A 24,865-nucleotide genomic window follows, 5' to 3' on the forward strand; every position below is an offset into this window, starting at 1 on the left:
TACCAGCACCCCAAACAGAAACCCTGTACCCATTAAGAATTAACTCCCCATTCTCCCTCCCTTGTTGTTGCTGTTGTTGAAACCAGTTTTTATTTCCACTTTCCTTCCCCTGTATCACAGGGGCTAGAAGCCTGGCAACTACCCATCCAAGACTCCCTTGCCTCCAGGGTTCTGAACACTATTAACCTGCAGCCAATGAGATGCACTCATTTAAGATTTAGGAGATGAGAGCTGGAAGCAAACCCTGTTATTCTCTCTCTGGTAGTGACTTGTAGATGGTTATGCTTTGGCACAAACAAGGATATGCAATGGTCTCAGAGTACCCTGTCAGCTAATCCCTTAACTGCTGAAGGGCAGCTGTGACCATCAGTGGTGGTTTCCTTCCATTTCTTGACCTGAGTGGCAGCAGCAACTTCCTGATTTTCAGGATCACAGTTGCAGTGGTGAATCTCAAAGCTAGCAGCATCTTCCCCTGACTCACTATTCGTGCCCTCCCAACAGTTTTGTAAGCACCTAATCCCCTCTATTAAATCTCTCTGCTTGAAATACCAAGAACAGTTTCTCTTTTCCTGATTGAACTTTGATACTACATCAATGAAAATGAAGAAAAGGGACAAAAACATCCTTGTTTGCAGTCAGTATAATTGTCTACATAGAAAACCTAAGAGACTCTACAGTTAAGTTATTAGAAGCAAAAAGAAAGTTCAGCAAAGTTGCTGAACACAAGACTAACATATATATATATATATACATGTATATATATGTGTGTGTGTGTATATATGTATATATAAACAGTTACACAAATCACAAAGCTGGATATCATCCTTGATTCTTTCCCCTCCTTCCCTCCAACATCTAATCAATCACCAAGTCCTGTTAATTATACCTACTCAATATTTCTAAATTGCATCAATATTCCCCTGATGCCTTTTTAATCCAGACAACCATCATTTCTTCCCTAGAAGACCATAACAGCCTACTAACTGCTCTTCCTGAATGCAGTTTTACCTTCTTGCATTCCTCACATGTAATAGAAATGGTCTTTCTAAAGCACTAACCTGATCCAGGCACTCTCCTGTTTCAAAGACTCCCTATTGCTCTTAGGAATATGTCAAACTTCTAACTGCGCTATACAAGGCCCTTTGCAATCTGTCCCACCTCCCTATCTTCATAACTTTATTTCTTGCTACACCATGCTTCCCATTTGAGAGCTTCAGCTGTATAGTGGTTCACTTACATTCTCAAATAAGCCTTTTCATAAGCAGTTATCACCATCTGGAGCATTCCCACCCTTCTCTTTATGCTCTCTTGCCCCTTTAAGCTCCTAATCATCCTTTGGGTTTTGGATTGGACCTCACTTCCTCCGAAGTGAGAAGTCATGCTAAGTCCTCCCATAATTCTCTGTAACTCCCTTCCCCATCATGGCACTTGCTTTATGTTTTTGTTTCTGCTTGTTTGTCACACTCCCCAGCAGACTGTAAGCTCCATGAAGGCTGGGAACGTGTGCACCATTGCTGACAATAGTAGGTGTGGGCAATAGTAGGTGTCTACTAAGTATTTATTGAAAATAAATCCCTATTCTAGGCCACTCGAAGATGTTAAGTCGAGGGGTGATGGGGTGGGTGAGAGGGCAGGCTAGGACAAAGGCCACCAAGACTCTACTGGTGTGCTCCTTGTGTCCTGCACAAGCCATCACCTAAGACCACAGTGAAGTTCATTTACATCTCAGAAGACTCCCAAACATGTTATTTCTAACTTCACACCCCAAAACCCTTGGGGTGTCCATGTGATGCGGTGGAAAATATATGTAGACTGAGAATAACAACAACTATTCACTGAACCCTACTATGTGTCAGGTACATGCTGGGTGAATGAAACACAATTTCTCACTGAATCTTCACAGCATCCTTATGAGGTAGGATGTATTATTATCCTTAGTTACCGATGAGGAACAAGAGTCTTAGAGAAGGTAAATAACTTGCTCAAAACCATAAAACAGGTGGATCATTGACTTCCATTTCCTAACCAGCAGCCATTGGGAAATAATCCTCCTCACAACAGAATTCACCAAAAATCCATGAAGGCTGGTGGTCGTACAAGGAGGTGGTCCAGTGAAGCTTTGTTCCAGTTCCTTCTTTCTGGGGATTGGTGAACTCAGCTTGGAATCTTTGCTCTGTGGGGAAATGGCAGTCACCTGTCAACATAGAGACCAGTCACATGATCTTTGACCCCTTTCTGATGCTCCTTCATATCAACACTGGGGGCAGGAAGGTCAGTGGGCCATGTATAATACTGGAAGACACATGTCCCTCCACCTGGACAAAGAGCACTTGGTCAACATTTCAGGAAGGCCCATGACATACAGCCACCATCTGGAGGAGATCCAGCTACACTTTGGAAGTGAGGACAGCCAAAGGTCAGAGCACATCCTCAATGGACAGGCCTTCTCTGGGGAGGTGCAGCTCATCCACTACAACCATGAGTTAGATACAAATGTCACAGAAGCTGCAAAAAGTCCAAATGGATTGGTGGTAGTTTCTGATTCATCAAATCCATTTCTCAATCTAATGTTCAATAGAGATACGATCACAAGAATAACACATAAAAATGATGCATATTTCTTCTTGACCAAAAGGGGGATGTGAAAGGAAATGAAATAAGCTTCAGTGGCAGAGAGATTCCAAAAGGAGCCAAGAGGTCACTCTGGTGGGCACTCTTATGCACACTTTAGACAACCCTTTTTAGGTTCTAAAGAATTGGGGTAGCTGGTGGTGGATACCTGAAACTATCAAACTACAACCCAGAACCCATGAATCTCGAAGACAGTTGTATAAAAATGTAGCTTATGAGGGGTGACAATGGGATTGGGAAAGCCATAAGGACCACACTCCACTTTGTCTAGTTTATGGATGGATGAGTAGAAAAATAGGGGAAGGAAACAAACAGACAAAGGTACCCAGTGTTCTTTTTTACTTCAATTGCTCTTTTTCACTCTAATTATTATTCTTGTTATTTTTGTGTGTGTGCTAATGAAGGTGCCAGGGATTGATTTGGGTGATGAATGTACCACTATGTAATGGTACTGTAAACAATCGAAAGTACGATTTGTTTTGTATGACTGCGTGGTATGTGAATATATCTCAATAAAATGAAGATAAAAAAAATGATGCATATTTATTACAGGGACTTAATATAGAGGAACTGTATCCAAAGACCTCTAGTTTCATTACTTATGAGGTGTCGATGATGCTATGAGACAGCAAGTTGGGTAATAATGAACAAACCTGTCTGTATAACCAGGATGCAGATGCACTCCTTATGCCTGCTCAGCCAGAACCAGCCATCTCAGATCTTTCTGAACATCAGTGATAACTTCAGGCCTGTCCAGCCACTCAACAACTGCTGCATCCACACCAACATCAACTTCAGTTTACAGGGGAAGTACTGTCCAAATAACCGAGCCCAGAAGCTTCAGTACAGAGTAAATGAATGGCTCCTCAAGTAGGGAATGAAGCCAAGAAGAATCCCACCTCAGTGAAATGCTACAACTACAACTGTGAATTGACATAACCTAGAATGTTCCCCTTCTTACTTCTCTCTCCTCCTTCCCCCAAACCTCATTCACTCTTTGGATTGGCCCTTCCTTCATTAAAGTGTTTGCAATACCATGGCAGAGGAACAGATCTCTTATACATGCTGACACACACACACACACACACAAACACACACACAAGCACTCATACATTCATATACACAGATGCAAACATACATATACACACACATACTCACACAACTTCCATGATGGGCAGTCAGGTTTCAGAAGTAAAAGGCTCATTCATAAGCAGTCATAGAAGAGAATAACTTCAGTTAACCTAACAACAATTTTGATACCATTTTCCCAAACTAATAAACCTACCCAATGAGACTTTTCAGCCTTTGTACATACAAAATTCTTCCAAAAGAGAGACAGGAGGAAACACAGCTCCAACAGCATCAAGTGGGCTTTGTTCTCTGCATCAAGTAATCTCAGAGAGTGTCCTAGGATCCTTCTAAGGGGGCTGGTGACAGGTGAGCTGGACAAGGTTGGCCAAGAACACTTATTTCTAGATTATGATTCTTCTGTTTACTCAATTAAAAGGAAAACAGACATTGAAGAGGTACACAATGTATATATATCACTGCAGACTATAAAGAAATGGAATTATTTCCCTCTTTGTCACATATCTGTAGTAGGATTTGCCAAGATCAGAATTGATCCGTTTGCTGTTTCTTGTTTTCCAAAGTTTCATCCATCATATTTGGTTACTTTTAACAGCTCAATAAATGTGTTGAAAAACAAACAAACAAACAAAAAAACCATAAATCAGTAAGTGACTGAACCAGATTTCATATACAACTCAGAAACCTGGGTTTAAGCTTGGGCTATATTTATGTGTGAGAAAAATTTTATAGCTTGCTGTGATTCCATTCATATAAATTGAATTACACTATACACATCCACTCAACAAATAAGTTGAGCCACACTGAATGCCAATCACTGCTCTAGGCATTGAGAATATAATAGAGAGCAAAACAGACAAAAATACATATTTTCAAACTTCTTTTACTCACTTTCAATATATGTTTAGAGTTTTCCATGTCAGTACACATATATCATTTCCATTCTTTTTAACCATTTAATAGATAGGAAGTAACGTAATTAAATTCCTCCTTATTGATGATCGTTCAGGTTACTTCCAACTTTTAAATATTTATTTATCTTGCATACATAGATACACAAATAGATATGGATATAAATATAGATACCCTATAGATACAGATATGGATATAGATACAGATACTCTATAGAGATTATATAGATACAGTTACATTTGTGCAGTTAGGTGAAGTTTCTTTAGTGGAACTGATGAGTGAAATCTTCTTCAGTTTTTAATTTAGGGTAGGTACTGCCAAATATCCCCTACACCCTTTCCACAAGGCTGTAGCTATTTAAACTCCCAACACTGTAGAATATACATTTCCCTATGCCCTCAGTTACAACGAACATTATCAATCTTACACATGTATGTCAATCTGAAGGGTGATGATATCTTCTTATAATTTGCATTTCTGATTACTGAGGTTGAGCTGCTTTTTAAATGATGATTGCGCATTTATGTTTCCTTCTTTCTGAGTAGACTGTTTCCCTCTTTGGTTGTTTAACCTTTTCTTTTCTTTTATTTTCTTTAAATAAGACTGTATATAAATTATTTGACTTCCAGATAATGTAAAAAATGTTTTTTTCCAAACCAGTTGCATGAAAATTAACCTTGATTATAAATTGTTTTATCATTCAAAAGTCATTAAGGTTTATGTAGTCAAATAAGTCAATCTCTTTCTTTATGGCTTTGGAGTTTCGTGTTTTATTTAAAGAGGCCTTTCCCATTTTAGGTTAATTTATTTACATAACATATATTTATTGAATGCTTTCTATGTGTTAGTTGCTGATCCAGATGTTGGGGATATACCAGTGTTCTAGTTTGCTAATGCTGCCACAATGCAAAACACCAGAAAAGGATTGGCTTTTATAAAAGGGGGTTTCATTGGTTACAAAGTTACAGTCTTAAGGCCATAAAGTGTCCATCAACAAAGGGTACCTTCACTGGAGGATGGCCAATGGTGTCTGGAAAATCTCTGTTAGCTGGGAAGGCATGTGGCTGGCATCTGCCCCAAAGTTCTGGTTTCAAAATGGCTTTCTCACAGGACGTTCCTCTCTAGGCTGCATTTCCTCAAAAATGTCACTCTCAGTTGCTCTTGGGGTGTTTGTCCTCTCTTAGCTTCTCTGGAGCAAGAGTCTGCTTTCAACAGCAGTCTTCAAATGTCTCTCATCTGCAGCTCCTCTCTCAGCTTCTGTGCATTCTTCAAAATGTCCCTCTTGGCTGTAGCAAGCCCACTCCTTCTGTCTGAGCTTATATAGTGCTCTAGTAAACTAATCAAGGCCCATGCTGATGGGTGGGGCCATGCCTCCATGGAAACTATTCAATCAGAGTCATCACCCACAGTTGGGTGGGGCGCATCTCCACCGAAACACTCAAAGAATTACAATCTATTCAACACTGATACATCAGCCCACACAAGATTACATCAAAGATAAAGACAATGGTGCTTTGGGGAGCATAATACATTCAAACCGGCACCACCAGTGAAAACTAAATTCACCTATATTTTCTTCTAGTACATTTATGCCTTTTTTCTTTTTTTAAACATTGAGGCCTTAACTCATTAGGAATTTGATCCAGGGTATGGTGTGACTTAGCCTTTTTGCAAAAGGAGAGCAAATTGTCTCAGCACTATATACTGACTTGTTCAACCTTTCCCCTCTGATTTGAAATGCTAATTCAAATGCTTGAAAATGCTAATTCCCATAGATAAATGAATGTGTTTCTGAGCCTTCTTTTTGGCTGTACTGTTCTCAGTACCACACTGTTTTAATCACTACAAATTTGTAGTATACTTGATATCTTGTAGTACAAGATTTAGCCATACTCATTCTTTATTTTTACTATTTTATTGACTATCCAAGCACAATATATGAATTGTATAATCAACCAAAATTGATGAGAGACTACCATTGTAGTTGTGACTGGGAAAATATTGGACATACATTAATTTAAGGGAGAATTTCTGTCTCTTTACAATGCTGGGCATTTTCGTACAAAAATCTGATATGTCATTCTTTTTATTCAGGTCCTTCTCATGATCTTTAGTAAAGTTCGATAGGCTGTTCACACAGGTCCTGCACATATCTTGTGAAATATATTCCCAGGCCATTTCTAATTTTAGTTGTTAAGTGAAGATATCTTTTTGTATATTACAATCACTAATTGGATATTACTGGTGTGTAGGAAAGCTGTTAATTTTGTATGTTTTCTTGAACATTTCTAATATTTTTTAAATTGGTTTTTCTTGGATTTCAGAAAATTATGATAGTTAAAACTTCATAATGCTTGCTCTTTGCCAGGCTTCTAAGAACATTGCATATATTAACTTGTTTAATTTTCCCAATAACTTTAAGAGATAGTCCCTATAATCCCCATTTTGCAGATGAGAGGTTAAGTGACTTTCAATAGGTCACACACTCAGTGAATGCTGGAGTCATGATTTGCTTCTCTACAATCTTATTTTCAAATATTAATAGATATGCCTCTTCTTCTATAATATTTTTGCCTTTTTTTTGTAATATTACATTGACCCAAACTCCTAGAATATTGTTGACTAATACCACAAGGCCAGAACTAGGGCAAAGTGAGTGAGAAAGTGCCCCAAAACTCAGTAATCAATATAAATAGAGTGACATCATCAACATGGAGACACAAACAGCAAGAGAGCCAGTAGAGAACAAATCAAACCAATAAGAAAACCCTAGGCAAAAGAGAGAAAATGACTTCCAGAATAAACTAATTAAGAAAATCAGATGCCTAGACAGCAAAAAAGTCAAGACTCATAACAGGAAGCACAAAGATATGGCTCAGTCAAAGGAACAAACTAACACCTCCACTGAGACACAGGAGTTGCAACAACTAATTAAAGATGTTCAAATGAATCTTCTAAATCAAACCAATGAGTTGAAAGAAAATGTGGCAAAAGAGATGAGGGATATAAAGAAGACGAAGGGTGTCCATACAGAAGAACTTGAAAGCTTGAAAAAACAAATGATAGAACTTATGGGAATGAAGGCACAATTGAAGAGATGAAAAACACAATGGATACATACAACAGCAGATTTGAAGAGGCAGAAGAAAGGATTAGTGAACTAGAAGACAAAACATCTGAAATCCTACACACAAAAGAAGAGACAGGGAAAAAATGGAAAAATATGAGCAGGGTCTCAGGGAACTGAATGACAACATGAAGCATAGGAATATATGTGTTATGGGTGTCTCAAAAAGAGAAGGGAAGGGAAAAAAGTGGCAGAAAGACTAATGGAGGAAATAACCACTGAAAATTTCCCAGCTCCTATGAAAAACATCAAGAAGTGCAGCATACCCCAAACAGAATAGATCCAAATAGACCTACTCCAAGACATGCACTAATCAGACTGTCAAATGTCAAAAACAAAGGGAGAATTCTGAAAGCAGCAAAAGAAAAGCAATCCATCACATACAAGGGAAGCTTGATAGATTATGTGAGGCTGTCTCAGCAGAAACCATGGAGGTGAGAAGGAAGTGATACAATATATTTAAGATACTGAAAGAGAAAATCTATCAACTAAGAATTCTATATTTGGCAAAACTGCCATTTAGAAATGAGAGAGAGTTTAAAATATTTACAGATCAATGGACACTGAGAGAGTTCATGAAAAGAGACCTGCTCCGCAAGAGACACTGAAGGGAACACTACAGACAGATAGGAATAGACAGGAGAGAGAGGTTAGGAGAAGAGTGTAGAAATGAAGATTAGCAGTAAGGGTAACTAAATGGGCAAAAAGAAAGAAAAAATAAGATATGACACGAAATCCAAAAGAAAAAATGGTTTAGAAGAAGGTACTGCCTCTCCCCTCCCGCCCCCCCAGTTTGGACATAAATTTACATGAAAAGTCTTACAAAGGCATAAAAGTAACATTCTGTGGCACATTTAACAAAATGTATTGACTGAAATAAAGCTGGAATGGTCCAGAAAAATTCAGGACCCCTAGTCACACTGGGCTCTCTGCATAGAAGCCCTGTAGGGGCAGGTCAGGACCCAAAATCTTCAGCTTGCCTCTGAGAAACATCAAAAGCCAGTCATCCCAGTAAGTCCAGTGCAAATCTCAGTCCATCTGAACTGCATCTACTTCATCCAAGAACCGCCAGCACTTTCCCATCAATACTTTGATGGCTTCACTTACCAGCACATCTGGTGGCAACACCCCTGTTGACTCTACAGAGAAAATATAATGATCCCGAACATGGGCCAACCATACAACCTTCTTCAGCTTCTCGTTCTGGAAGACTTCCCTTCTGAAGGTATCCAACTGGGGATTGGTAACTCTAGCCACCTCTTTAGCTTGAACTTCCTGCACCTCAATGACACCAGGTGAGAAGCACTGCTTGAGCTCCCTGCTGCCTCCTCTTCCGTGGGTTGAAGGAGGGTGATGTCAGGCAGGAACCTGTAACTGGTGGTGGCCACAGGTGAAAACTTGGCATGATCTTTGCCTTTGTGGTTCACTGTAGAGTTCATTGAGGTCAGAGGAATCTTTAGCAGCATGGGGGTTCTGAGTGCACCTGACTTGCCTTCTTCATCTCCTTGGTTCTGATATTCAAAAAGATCAGCATGAATGGGAATGAGTCCCAGATGGTGGGCAAGGATCTCATCCTGGACAATGGATGTGTTGTTGTATGCCAGGACCTTTTCTACAGCCATGGTTGGTAACTCAGCTAATAGAATGTGTTGAAAAGCATTGACAATGGCTGCATCAATTCCCACTATGTCAAACTCCAGTGAGTTTTCATCCATCTGTACCACATACACATGTAAATTCCTCTCAAAGTTGTCCTGGTCCCAGGAGACATCATAACCAGAATAGTTACTGGGGAAGTCAGTGGTACGAACCTTGCGAACCCTGAACTCCCCTAGAACCACACAACTTTGCATTTCTTCTACCGCCTGGGAACCTGTCATGTGACTTGAAAGTAATGCTTTTACAGTAATTATATGCTTTTACAGTAATTATATTAAATGTTAATGGATTAAACTCCCCAACCAAATGGCATAGATTGACAGAATGGATTTAAAAACACAAAAACAAAAGCAAAAACAAAAACAAGATCCATCTATATGCTGACAAGAGACTCACTTAAGACCCAAAGGGAAAAAAAACAACAGGTTGAAAGTGCAAGGTTGGGAAAAGATATTTCATGCAAACAACAACCAGAAAAGAGTGGGAGTAGCTATACTAATATCAGACAAATTAGACTTCAAATGTCAAACAATTAAAAGATGCAGAGAAGGACACTATGTACTAACAAAAGGAACAATCCATCAAGAAGACATGCAATCATAAATATCTATGCACTGATTCAGAGTGCCCCAAAACACATGAGGCAAACAGTGACAACACTGAAGGGAGAAGTAAACACTTCTACAATAATAGCTGGAGATTTCAATACACTAGTCTCATTAACAGATGGAACATATAGACAGAGGATCAATAAGGAAAACAGAAATGTTGAATAATATGAACTAGATGTTGATAAATGAACTAGACTTAACAGACATTTATAGAACACTGCACCCAACAACAGCAGGATATACATTTTTCTCAAGTGTTCATGAATTATTCTCCAGGATAAACCACATGTTGGGTCACAAAGCCAATCTCAATAAATTTAAAAAGATTGAAATTATACAAAACACATTTTCAGATCATAATGGAATGAAGTTGTGAATCTATAACTGGCAGAAGGTTGGAAAATTCACAAATATATGGAGGCTAAACAACACACACTTAAACAACCAATGGGTCAAGGAAGAAATTACAAGAGAAATCAGTAAATATTTGAGGCAAATGAAAATAGGATCACAACATATCAAAACTTACAGGGCTCAGTCCTTGAGGCATCGGTGCTCTGCAGCGTTGGAATCTTGCTGCTTGTTGGCCCATGCGCGCATGTGCGGACATGGCCTCAAATGACTATACCCAGCAAGCAACTCAAAGCTATGGGGCTTACCCCACCCAGCCTGGGCAGGGCTACTCCCAGCAGAGCCCTATGGACAGCAGAGTTACAGTGGTTATGGCCAGTCAGCAGACACTTCAGTCTTTGGCCAGAGCAGCTATGGTGGTTCTTATGGTGGTTCTTACAGGCAGACCCAGAACACAGGTTATGGCACCCAGTCAGCTCCCCAGGGATATGGCTCAACTGGTGGCTATGGTGGTGGCCAGAGTTCCCAGTCATCTTACGGGCAGCAGTCCTCCTACCCCGGCTATGGGCAGCAGCCAGCTAAGGTGGACAGCAAAGCTATGGACAGCAGCAAAGCTCCTATAATCCCCTGAGGGATATGGACAGCAAAACCAGTACAACAGTGGCAATGGGGTCGGCAGAGGGGGTGGTGGAGGTAACTACAGACAATACCAGCCATCTATGAGCAGTGACAGTGGCGGTTATAGAATCAGGACCAGAGTGGTGGCAGTGGCGGCTATGGTGGAAGACAGCAGGGCCATGGGGACCATGGCTGGAGCGGTGGCAGTGGTCACAACCATAGCAGTGGTGGCTATGAACCCAGAGGTCGTGGAGGTGGCCGTGGAGGTAGAGGCGGCATGGACGGAAGTGACCATGGTGGCTTCAATAAATTTGGTGGCCCTTGCCACATCATGACTCTGAACATGATAATTCAGACAACACCATCTTCGTGCAATGTTTAGGCGAAAATGTTACAATTGAGTCTGTGGCTGATTACTTCAAGCGGATTGGTACTATTAAGACAAATAAGAAAGCAAGGCAGCCCATGATTAATCTGTACACAGACAGAGAAACAAGCAAGCTGAAGGGAGAGGCAACAGTCTCATTTGATGACCTACCTTCTGCTAAAGCCGCCATTGACTGGTTTGATGATAAAGAATTCTCTGGGAATCCTATCAAGGTCTCCTTTGCTACTTGGTGAGCAGACTTCAGTCGGTGTGGTGGCAATGGTCATGGAGGCCAAGGGTGGGGAATACCCATGGGCCATGGAGGCTACGGAGCTGGTGGCAGTGGTGGTGGTGGCCGGGGAGGATTCCCCAGTGGAGGTGGTGGCAGTGGAGGACAGCAGCGAGCTGGGGACTGGAAGTGTCCTAATCTGGCATGTGAGAACATGAACTTTTCTTGGGGGAATGAGTGCAACCAATGTAAGGCCCCTAAGCCCAAGGGTCCAGGAGGGGGTCCAGGAGGTTCTCACATGGGGGTAACTATGGAGATGATCGTCATGGTGGCAGAAGAGGCTATGATCGGGGTGGCTACCGAGGCCATGGGGGAGACCGTGGGGATTTCTGAGGGGGCCAGGGTGGTAGTGACAGAGGTGGCTTTGGTCCTGGAAAGATGGATTCCAGGGGTGAGCACAGACAGGATTGCAGGGAGAGGCCATATTAGCCTGGCTCCTGAGGCTCTCTGGAACAGCTTTTCTTCCTGTACACCCAGCATTACCCTCATCATTTTGTAACCTTCCAATTCCTGATCCACCCACAGGATTTTTTGTGTCGGTCTATGTAATTGTAACCATACCTCTGGTTCCCTTTAAAAACCATCATTTTAGTTAAAAAAAACCAAAAACTTATGGAATGCAGCATAGATGAAGGTGGTCTAAGGATACATAATCTGATGAACAGAATGGTGAACTATGGTGTATGCATTCAATAAAATATTGAGCAGCTACAAAAAGGAATGAAGCTGAGAGACACACAACTAGGTGAATGGGTCTTGAGGACAGCATTTTGAGTGAAGTACACCAGAAATGAAAAGATAAACATTATAATGCCTCACTAATATGGACTAACTACAATGTTTAAACGCTGATAATTGAATCTTACAGCATAATTTATCAGAGGAAAGCTAGATTGTAAGCTCTTATATCAGTCACACCTATTTCTGAGTTTTAATGGTTATCTCCAAATTCTGAGATGCTGAGCTCTTTGTATATAACCTGGTTGGTCTCTGGAAATTTGGGTATCTGTGTGACACCTGAAACTCAGAGCTAGAACTCAGGAGCTATGAATATCAGTATTGCCTCATACAACAACTATTAAAAAAAAAACTGAAAATGAGTTCTGACTTCAATAAGAGTTATGGATGAGGAGGATCTGGTTGGGACTAAGGCAAATTAGGCCAAAAGGTAAAGGACAACACTGACAGTGTTTTAAAGCTTCAACTTCTGTGTGAGGCCAAGGGAAGAAATGTCTATTTGTGCGGGATCTATATTTTCTGCAGCACACTAAATAATTTAACTTGTATGGTCAGTTTATTCAAACAGCATAATTACATGGAACTTTGAATAGGAAGTTAGATGTGGTAGGTTTGTACAGGTTAGTGTGAAATCCCAATACATCCCAAAGTAATTTCAGCAGAGAATAAAAATGTATTTGCAGGACCCCCCTGATGTGCCAAGGGAAAATGCAGAAATGTTTGACTTCACCACCTGGATTATTACTGATATTGTCACAAACTTTGAGGACTAACAATTTAGTAGGATAAGCCCTCCATCTTGGGGATTGCCCTTATGAAGCTTGTTACTGCAAAAGAGAGTCTAAGCCAACTTATAATTGTGACTAAGAGTCTCCCCCAGAGAACCTCTTTGTTGCTCAGATGTGCCTCCCCTTCTAAGCCCACGGTGTAGGTGAACCCACTGCCCTCCCCCCTACATGGGACATGACTCCCAGGGTGGAAACCTCCCTGGCAACATGGGACATGACTCCCAGAGATGAGCCTGGACCCAACATCATGGGATTGAGAAAGTTTTCTTGACCAAAATGGGGAAGTGAAATTAAACAAGATAAAGTTTCAGTGGCTGAGAGATTTCAAACGGAGTTGAGAGGTCACTCTGGAGGGCATTCTTCTGTGCTATATAGATAGCCCTCTTTAGTTTTTAGTGTATTGGAATAGCTAGAAGGAAATACCTGAAACTGTTGAACTGCAACCAGTAGCCTTGATTCTTGAAGGTGATTGCATAACTATGTAGCTTACATGGTGTGACTGTGTGATTGTGAAAACCTGGTGGCTCAAACTCCCTTTATCCAGTGTGTGGACAGATGAATAGAAAAATGGGGACAAAAGCTAAATGAAAAATAGGCTGGGATGGGGGGATGGAATGTTTTAGGTGTTCTTTTTTACTTTTATTTTTATTTCTTTTGGAATAAGGAAAATGTTCAAAAGTTGAATCTGGTGATGAATGCACAACTATATGATGGTACTGTGAATAATTGATTGTACACTGTGGATGATTTTAGAGTATATGAATATATCTCAATAAACCTGCATTTTAAAAAAACTTATGGGATGCAGCAAAAGCAGTTCTGAGAGGGAAACTTATTGCCCTAAATGCTTATATTACACAAAAAGAAAGAGCAAAAATCAAGAACTTAATTGCTCACCTGAAGGAACTAGAGAAAGAACAGCAAACTAACCCCAAAGCAAACAGAAGGAAAGAAATCACAAAAATTAGATCAGAAATAAATGAAATTGAGAACAGGAAAGCAATAGAGAGAATCAACAAAACCAGAAGTTGGTTCTCTGAGAAAATCAATAAAATCAGTGGACCTTTAGCTAGGCTAACAAAGAAAAAAAGAGAAAGGATGTAAATAAATAAAGTCAGAAATGGGGGGGGGGCAAAACTACTGATCCCACAGGAATAAAGGAGATAATAAGAAGATATCATGAACAACTATATGCTAACAAACTAGACAACTTAGATGAAATGGTCAACTTCCTAGAAAAGCATGAACAGCCAACATTGACTTGAGAAGAAATAGAGGACCTCAACAAAACAATCACAAATAAAGTGATGAATCAGTCATCAAAAAACTCCCAAAAAAGAAAAGTCCAGGACCAGATGGCTTCACAATGTGAATTTTACCAAGCATTCAAGAAGGAGTTAGCACAAATCCTGCTCAAAATCTTCAAAAAGATTGAAGAGGAGGGAAAGTTACCTAACACTCTACAAAGCCAACATCACCCTAATACCAAAGCCAGACAAAGTTACTACAAGAAAAGAAAATTACAGACCAATCTCTTCAATGAATATAGATGCAAAAATCCTCAACAAAACACTTGCGAATTGAATCCAGCAGCACATTAAAAGAATTATACACCACGACCAAGTGGGTTTATTCCAGGTATGCATGCGTGGTTCAACACAAGAAAATCAATTATGTCATATACCACATCAATAAATCAAAGGGGAAAAACCACATGATCATCTCAGTTGATACAGAAAAGGCATTTGACAAAATTCAACATTGTTTCTTGATGAAAACACTTCAAAGGATAGGAATAGAAGGAAACTTCCTCAACATGATAAAGGGAATATATGAAAAACCCACAGTTAGCATCACACTCATTGGGGAAAGACTCTAAGATCAGGAACAAGACTTGGATGCCCACTGTCACCACTATCATTCAACATTGTGCTGGAATTTCTAGCTACAGCAATTAGGCAAGTAAAACAAATAAAAGGCATCCAAATTGGAAAGGAAGAAGTAAAACTTGCAGTGTTTGCAGATGACATGATTGATCCTGTATGTAGAAAATACTGAAAAATCTACAGCAAAGCTACTACAGCTAATAAATGAGTATAACAAAGTGGCAGGATACAAGATCAACATGCAAAAATCAGCAGTGTTTCTTTACACTAGTAATGAGCAATCTGAGGGGGAAATCAAGAAAAAATTCCATTTACAATAGCAACCAAAAGAATCAAAAATTTAGGAGTAAATTTAACCAAAGATATAAAAGACCTAGACACAGAAAACTACAAGAAAATTGCTAAAAGAAATCAAAGAAGACCTCAATAAATGGAAGGACATACCATGTTCATAGATTGGACAACTAAATATAGTTAAGATGTCAATTCTACCCAAATTGATTTATAAATTCAATGTAATATCAATTAAAATTCCAACAACTTACTTTGCAGAAATAGAAAAACCAATAATCAAATTTATTTGGAAGGGCAGGGTGCTCCAAATAGCCAAAAATATCTTGAGAAAGAAGAATGAAGTGGGAGTTTTCACACTACCTGACTTCAAAGCATGGTACAAAGCTACAACAGTCAAAACAGGATGGTACTGGCATAAAGATAGGTATACTGACCAACGGAATCAAATTGAGTGTTCAGAAATAGACCTTCTCATCTATGGACAATGGATCTTTGATAAGGTGTTCAAGTCGACTCAACTGGGAGAGAGCAGCCTCAAAAAATGGTGCTTGGAGAACTGGCTATCCATATCCAGAAGAATGAAAGAGGATTCCTATCTCACATCTTATACAAAAATTAACTCAAAATGGATCAAAGACCTACATTAGAGCTAAGTCCATAAAACTTTTAGAAGAAAATGTGGGGAAATATCTTAAAGATCCTGTGATAGAAGGTGGTCTCCTAGACCTTATGCTCAAAATGCAAGCAATGAAAGAAGAAATAGGTAAATAGGATCTCCTCAAAATTGAGAACTTTCACACATCAAAGGACTTTGTCAGGAAAGTAAAAAGGCTGCCTATGCAATGGGAGACAATATTTGGAAACCACATATCAGATAAGGGTTTAATATCAAGAATATATAAAGAGATCCTACAACTCAACAACAAAAAGTCAAACAACCCAATTTAAAAATGGGCAAAAGTCATGGACAAACACTTTCCTGAAGAGGAAAAACAAATGGCTCAAAAACATGAAAAGATGCTCAACTTCACTGGCTAATAGGGAAATGCAAATCAAAACCACAATGAGATATCATCTCACACCTACTACAATGGCCATTATAAAAAAAGAAAACAAAAAACAGAAAACTGTGTATTGGAAAAGATGCGGAGAAAGAGGCACACTTATTCACTGTTGGTGGGAATGCAGAATGGTGCTACCAATCTGGAAGGCAATTTGGCAGTTCTTTAGGAAGCTAAGTACAGAATTGCCATATGATCCAGCAATCCCATTACTAGATATGTACTCAGTGGAACTGAACGCTAGGACACGAACAGACATTTGTACACCGATATTTATGGTGACATTTTCCACAATAGCTAAAAGATGGAAACAGCCCAAATGTCCATCAATGGACAAGTGGATAAACAAACTGTGGTATATACATACAATGAAATATCAGACAGCTTTAAGACAGAATCAAGTCATGACACATGCAACAACATGGATGAACCTTAAGGACATTATGTTGAGCGAAATTAGCCAGAAACAAAAGGACAAATGCTTATGGCCTCAGTAACATGAACTAACTACAATAAGCAAACTCTGAGAGCTAAAGTTAAGAACACAGTTTATCAGGAGATAGAAAGAGGGTAGATTGGGCATTTGATGCTGAAGGAGTACAGAATGTCCCACAGAATTGGTTGTAAAGATCCAGAAATGGATAGCACAATAATATCTGATGGTAGCACAATATTGTAAGCATAATGAACAAAGATGACTGTGAGTATGGTTGAAAGAGGAAGGCTGGGGCATGTAAGACACCAGAAGGAAAGATAGATGATAAAAACTGGGATTGTATAACTTAGCAAAAACTAGAGTGAACAATGACGGTGATTAAACGTAGAAATATAAGAAATGCTTTATATGAGGGAGAACAAGTGAATGTCAGCATTTCAAGGCATTGAAAATGGGATGGTATATAGGAAAAAATACAATCAATGCAAACTAGGGTCTATAGTTAACAGTAACATTGTAATATTCTTCCATTAATTGTAACAAAGGCAAAATACAAAAGCTGAATGTCAACAGAGGGGGATATAAGGAAGGGTATAGGATTCTTCTTGTTGTTGTTTCTCCCTTTTTTTTAATTCTTTTATTTTTTCCCTCTTCGTCTTTCTTTGCAGAAGAAATGGAAATGTTCTCATATAGATTGTAGTGGTGAATGCATAACTATATGATTATACCAGGAGGTATTGATAGTTCACTTAGGATGGATTGTATGGTGTGTGTGCCAGTTTGAATGTATTATGTCTCCCCAAATGCCATTATCTTTGATGTAATCTTGTGTGGGCAGATGTATCAGTTTTGATTAGATTGTGATTCTTTGAGTGTTTCCATGGAGATGTGCCCCATCCAATGGTGGGTGATGACTCTAATTGGATAATTTCCATGGAGGCATGGCCCCACCCATTCAGGGTGGGCCTTGATCAGTGGAGCCATATAAATGAGCTGACAAACAGAAGGAACTCAGTGCAGCTGTGAGTGACATTTTGAAGAGGAGCTACAGCCAAGAGGGACACTTCGAAGAAAGCACAGGAGCTGCAGATGAGAGACAGTTTGAAGACAGCTGTTGAAAGCAGACTCTTGCTCCAGAGAAGCTAAGAGAGGACAAATTCCCCAAGAGCAACTAAGAGTGACATTTTTGAGGAACTGCAGCCTAGAGAGGAATGTCCTGGGAGAAAGCCATTTTGAAACCAGAACTTTGGAGCAGACACCAGCCACGTGCCTCCCCAGCTAACAGAGGTTTTCTGGACACCACTGGCCATCCTCCAATGAAGGTACCCAATTGCTGATGTGTTACCTTGGACACTTTATGGCCTTAAGACTGTAACTGTATAACCAAATAAACCCTTTTTATAAAAGCCAATCCATTTCTGGTGTTTTGCATTCTGGCAGCATTAGCAAACCAGAACAGTGTGAGAGTAAAACGTAAAAAAAAAAATAAACAGAAAGATAAAAGTGCTGGAGAATATGTAGAGAGAGATGTACTTATTCACTGCTGATAGGGAAGTAGAACAGTACAGCCCCTCTGGAGGGCATGTGGTGGTTCCACAGGAGTCTAAGTATAGAGTTGCCTTATGATCCTGCAACCTGTCACTTGGTATATACTTGGAAGAACTGAAAGCAGGGACACAAATAGGTATTTGCATGCTGGTGTTGAATTTGGCAGTATTTACAATTTGCAATGGATAGAAGTGGCTTAAGGGCACATACATGGGTGAATGGAAGGGCGTATGTGGTATATATGTAAAATGGACTATTGAGCACCTGCTAGAAGGAATGAAGTTGTGAGGTATGCAACTAGGTGAATGAACCTTGAGGACATTAAGTTGAGTGAAATAAGCCAGAAATGAAAGGACAAATATTGTAAGGTCTCACAAATATAAACTAACTATAATGAGCAAATGCTGAGAATTGAATTTGAGAGAATAGGTTATTGGGGAAAGAACATGGGCAGAGATTGGGCAATTGATGATGCAGGAGTAGAGAATGTTCAGTAAGGCTTGTTGTAAATGTTCCTCGATTGTAAACTCTTACAGTAGTCACAACTATTCCTGAGTCTTAATTGTTATTTAAGAGATGTTGCCTTGGTACAAAATTTATATTCTTCGTGGCAATATCCTGATACATCCCAGAGTATTTTGAGTAGAAAATAAAAAAAGTATTTGCAAAATTCCCTTGAGAAACTTGGGAAAAATGTGGAAATATTAAAATTCCACACTGGGAGAATTCCTGATATTCTTGCAAGCATTAGGGATTCCCAATTTAATAAAGCAAGCCCTCAGTCTTGGGCTTGCCCTTACAAAACTTATTCCTGCAAAGGAGAAGCTAAGCCTACTTAGAATTATGCCTAAGAATTACCCATAGAAAAGCCTCTTTTGTTGCTTAGATGTGAACACTCTCTTTCAGTCAACTCTGCAAATAAACTCACTGACCTCTCCCTTACATGGGATGTGACTCCCAGGGGTGTAAGTCACCCTCACAATGAGCGACAGGACTCCTGGGGATGAGGCTGGCCCTGGCACCATGGGATTGAGAAAATCTTCCTGACTAAAAGGGGGAAATGAAACAAAACAAAATAAAGTTTCAGTGGCTAAGAGATTTCAATTAGAGTCGAGAGGTCATTCTGGAGGTTACTCTTATGCATTATATAGATATTCCTTTTTAGTTTCTAGTGTGTTAAAATAGTCAGAAAGAAATACCTGAATCAGTTGAACTGCAATCCATTAGACTTGGCTCTTGATGATGTTTATATAACTATATAGCTTTTATTGTGTGACCATGTGATTGTGAAAACTTTGTGACTGACACTCCCTTTACCCATTGTAAGGGCAGATAAGTAATAAAATAAAGACAAAAAATACATATACAAACAATGGGTGGGGGGATAAGGGGTATGGGATATTTTGGGTGTTCTTTTCTATTTTTCTTTTCTTTTTTTTCTCTGTTTTGGAGTAAGGAAAATGTTCTGAAATTGATTGTGGTGATGAATGCACAACTATATGATGATACTGTGAGCCACTGATTGTATAGTTTGGATGGATTATATGGTGTGTGAATACATCTCAATAAAACTGCATTTTAAAAAAAGATAATATTTTAATGAATATTAGAGCTGGAGGAAAACAGAAAAATCAGTAACATTGATCCTGTGTTCACCAAAGATGTTGTTATGTTAATTTTTATGTTTTAAAAAAGTACTGCATTCAAATATTATTTATCTGGATTGCTGAGATTTTTTACCCTTTTCCAGTTTTGTTCCCGAGGTAAGTGCCTCTTTCATCTAACTATAGTCCCAGTCCTGAAACAACTGTAGGTGTTTTACAAACTCTGATGTGAAAGCTTCTTCTGTTTCCTTGTTTAGTATAAAGTTTGCTGTGGGTTTTTTCATATCTCATTTATAAATTAAGGGTTTCCTTTTATTCCTGGCTTACAAAATGCTTCTACTAAGAATGGTTATTGAATTTCAACAAGTGCATTTTATAGCATCTATTGTGATGGTCATATACATAGTTTTTTTCCTTTACTCTTTGAATGTAGTGAATTATATGGATGACAATAGTCATCTCCAATTTTTTGTTACCATAAATAAATAATAATTTTTGGATAAATTATTTTCTGTCATTCTGACAATATTCTTGGGTCAATTTCTCCTAAATGGAGGTAGTGGTTTGAAAGGTTTGCCATTTCATTTTAAACTTTTCCCAAATGAAGAACTTTTTAAAATCCTATTATCAGTAGTGTATTCAGCAGCAGTCTTCCTTCATAGCAGTCTGGGATAATTTGATAAGAAGTCACATCATAGTGTCTTTCACTGTTTTCTGTCATGCCTTGTATGTGAGTGATGGGATGGCAAAATTGATGGTACAGTAACTGCTCAATCTGATGAGATCTTTCAATACCTTTCAGGGGAAATAAAAGAAAAATCCCTCATATGACAACATTCTGTAAGGGGCATTTACTACTGTAAAATCCAACAAAATGTCTGAGTGGTGCAGAAAATAGAAGCTAGAGCTTCAGAGTTCAGATCTTGGCTGGAATTACGGAGTAAAGGGCAGTTCAATCTCTCTTCTCCCTTCCAGGGGGCTGTGTTGACTATTGACTGATTAGGTTAGTCAGCGTGCAGATCTGCGTTGGTTTGAAACCATGGCATGGGGCTAAAGCCAAGAAGTCAATGTGATCCCCCAAGACGGGTGGGGACAGTGGTCAACGAAGTAGGCTAAGACTGCATGTGAGCTCCATGACAGCAGAGACTGGGGCCATCTCAGCTTCCTTCATGACTCCATCTGCAGCACAGAACATAGAGTCCAACACACATGAGTGCTCGGCAAAGACCTCGGGAAGGAACAAAGTATGAATCACCAAGTCCCGCCAAACACTGCCAGCAAGTATTGAGCCGTGGAAAAGGAAGAGTGTTAAATGTTGCAGAGGAGCTGGAGCAGTTAAAAGACATCTAATTTCAAGCAACAAGAAAAACACACAGAAATGACTTTAAAAATAAGGGTTTTGGAGCTGGTCCATGGGTAGGGGTGGGGAGCAGGTGGAGGAGGGGGAAGGAGTGGGCAGCCCCTGGCGGGTCCCTGGTAGGGAACTCCAGTCTGTGCTCTTGGACAGACAGGGTTCCCTCTCTGGATCCCAGCTTCTCCTTCTGTGAAATGGAGATGATAAAAACTCCTGCAGAGGCTCAAACCAGGTGATTCATGTGAATGTTTTTCAGAAACCCATAAATTCCATATCTAAGTAAAGGGATTTTTGTTAAGGGGGCTAAGGGTAGTGTTGTTTGTTTTCGTTTGGTTTGGTTTTTATTTCTGCTCCCCAGGAATTGTCTAGGCTGGTGCAGTGGTTTCAACAGCGTCTCCTTGTTAGAGACTGAATCATGTCCTCCACAAAGATACGTTCAGGTCTCAACCCCCAATCCTGTGGATGTGAACTCACTTTTAATAGGATCTCTGAAGATGTTGTCAGTGAAGGTGAGGCCCAACTGAATCAGGTGGACTTTAATACAACATGACTGGAGTCTTCACAAGCCTAGAAAGTTTAGACACAGTTGTAGGAGACAGATAGGGAGATGGCTGGCCATGTGACAGAGGCAGAGACTGAGTTATGGTTTGCCAGCAAGCCACCACAAGCACGCTAGACTTCAGGGAAAGCGTGACCCTGCCAACACTTTGATTTTGGACCTCTAGCCTCAAAAACCATGAGACAATAAATTCTTGTTGCATAAGCCAACCAGTCTGTGGTATTTGTTACAGCAGCCCTGGCAAACTAAGACACCCCCCAAAATTCATCTCCACCTAGAACCTCAGAATGTGACCAACCTTATTTGAAAATGGGGCCCTTGAAGATGTATTTAGTCAAGATGAGCTCATACTGGACTAGGGTAGGCCCCAAATTCAATGACTGGTGCCTTTATGAGAAAGAGAGGATATAGAGACACACAGAGATGCACAGGGAAGAAGGCCATGTGGCCACGAAGGCAGAGATCAGAGTGAAGCAGTTACACACCAAGGAATGACAGGGAATGCCAGGAGACACCAGAAACCAGGAAGAGGCAAGGAAGGATTCTCACCCACAGGTCTCCAAATGGAGCACGGTCCTGCTGACACCTTGATTTCAGACTTCTAGCCTCCAGAACTGCAAAAGAATAAATTTCTGTTGTTTTATGCCAAAATAAGAACATAAATAAATAAATCAGGGTTTTTAATGTTGTTGTTGTCTGTTTGATGAGTGACTAGAAGTTCACAGGGATGTAGTCTAAGACTGGGGCAGTGGCTCCCAAATGCCACCAGACAACCAACTTCTTTCTTTTTCTGCTCTGCCACATATACTGTGTGGATTTCCTTTTTCTGTAGCCTCCAGGTACTGGGCTCCCATCTACAGCAGAAGAGGGAAAGGTTAAAGAGCAGGCCAGCTGAGTGCTTCCTTTTCTCAAGAAAGCAAAAGCTTTCCCAGGAGAAGCTTTTACTTTCATCTCTTTGAGGAGATTGAGGTCATGTGGTCACTCCTAGATCAATTCCTGACCCAAAGTCCTGAGATTCCATCACTATTTTAACTGACCCAATTCAACTTCTATGGCTGAGGAAGGGCTTCTCCCTGAGATCAAGGGCCCCCAATATTGAATGAAAAAATTGTGGCACTAGTTAGAGGGAGGAATGGAGAAAGGATGTTGGCTAGAAAATGGACGTTACATTTTTAAAAGGTCCCAAGAGGATTGGCTGTCTAAGTTGTGGGGCCCAGTGTGAAATGAAAACGTGGGATTCCTTGCTTAAAAATTACTAAGAGCAACAATGGAGTATTAAACCACGCATGGGCCCTTCTGGGTGCAGGGCTCTGTGACACTGAACAGATCCCATGTCTGTGAATTTGGCTGTGGACCCAGTGCTGTTCCTTGGACTGACAGTTAGGAGATCATTGGTTAATTCCCCTGAAGTTGGGAGGAGGGGAGAGAGCAGTAGGTTGAGAGGAGAATAGATGAGGAAGTGGAGATGGTGCCAACATCCTTTGAGAAAATAAAGATGAAATACTGGGAGAATGCTGGCTAGATAGGGAAAGAGACAGAAGACTAGGCAGATGCCAAATGTACCCAGCCAATTGCTGCCCCAGCATTTTCAGTCTCTCTCACCCAGTCCACCTTATGGTGGAGCCCAGGGTGACTCTCATGAGTGCAGGTTGGATTTTGGAACTGGAGCCAAGAGTCGCGTTCACCCCTCTTCCAGACACATGCCTCTCAACAGGAGGGCTGCACCACGGGGCCACAGAGGGCAGAGGGAGAGCCCGGGGTCAGAAGATCTGGGTTCAAAGCCCAGCTCTGCTACAGACTAGCAAAACCCGTGACTCTGTACCTCAGTTGACTTCACTATCAACAGAGGAAACAAATCGCACGCCACAAGGTTTGTTCAAGGGTGACTTGTGAGCTGTACACTGCTACCAGGGGAAGGCACCACTGTTGGCCTTTGAGCAGACACCCTCTTCACAAAGCCTGGGCATCCATCCCCATCCCGCTCATCCCTCTACCTCTATTGACCCCAGTCCCTCAACACCAATTTTAAGGGGTGGGAGTGTCAATTTTAAGAGTATTCCACCAATTCAATAATGACACTGTCAATGTGAGTGGTGGGTGGGATGGGGAAGGCAGGAAAGGGAAGGAAGAAGTAGACAGTGTTTGTCTACATAAACCTCCTCCAGCCCCTGCCTCCACGTTGCCATCTGTCGGGGAGGTTGAGGCTCAGAGTTTATGCCACTTGGTGATGTAAACCATGCTTCGGTGATGTCATCCCCTTCAGTGCTGGGAGACATAAATTTCATTTCCCAGAAGATGCAGCAGACAGTAGCTTCTGGGCAAACAGTGACTCGAGCAATAAATATTGGCAGAGCAAAGAGACTTTTAATGGAAAAGCTTTGTGAACCTAGAGCAGCCAGGCTGTAAATCCCAAAAGGGACAGGGATTTAATACTTTGGAGCAAAAAACAGATTCATCAGAGGCAAAATAAATTATTCCAAAGCCCAGTTGAAGGAATCAGCTATTAAAATCTAAGTATTAAATAAAAACCTCATCTGAGGTATTTAGAAAGCATGGAAATGAGGTAGAAGCCCCTAACTAGGAAGAAAAATGCTGAACATCCCACTCAGATCTGTGAGGCCTGTACAGGGGCGTGTCCTCCTACAAAGAGACAGGGAGGGGAGCCTCTGCTCTCCCGGATGATGAAGCGGGCAGGCGGGGAGAGCAGCTCCTTTAGATCACTCTAGATGGAACTTATCTGATGGTTACACAAAATAAAAATTCTGAAGAGAGGATAGCAGGGGTTCCCCTGGAAAACAGAAATGGACACATTGCAAGCTTAAATAAAGGTTGGAAACTGCTTCCTTTCCCAATTTCATTTGTTGATCAAATGCATTGGGAGACTGAGTTCTATGACATTTGAAATAACATAGTATAAATTTCATTTTGCATTCCTGAAGCAAA

The 24,865-nt window shown here is 40.4% G+C and overlaps 3 pseudogenes; 2 read left to right on the forward strand and 1 right to left on the reverse strand.

Annotated features, from left to right (window-relative positions):
• Positions 1-2,202: 2,202 nt before the first annotated feature.
• LOC119517973 lies at positions 2,203-3,505 on the forward strand (annotated as a pseudogene).
• Positions 3,506-8,788: 5,283 nt separating this feature from the next.
• On the reverse strand, positions 8,789-9,639 carry LOC119517979 (annotated as a pseudogene).
• Positions 9,640-10,637: 998 nt separating this feature from the next.
• Positions 10,638-12,152, forward strand: LOC119517985 (annotated as a pseudogene).
• Positions 12,153-24,865: the final 12,713 nt, after the last annotated feature.

This window comes from Choloepus didactylus, chromosome 2 (assembly GCF_015220235.1).
Source record: "Choloepus didactylus isolate mChoDid1 chromosome 2, mChoDid1.pri, whole genome shotgun sequence".
NCBI lineage: Eukaryota > Metazoa > Chordata > Mammalia > Pilosa > Megalonychidae > Choloepus > Choloepus didactylus.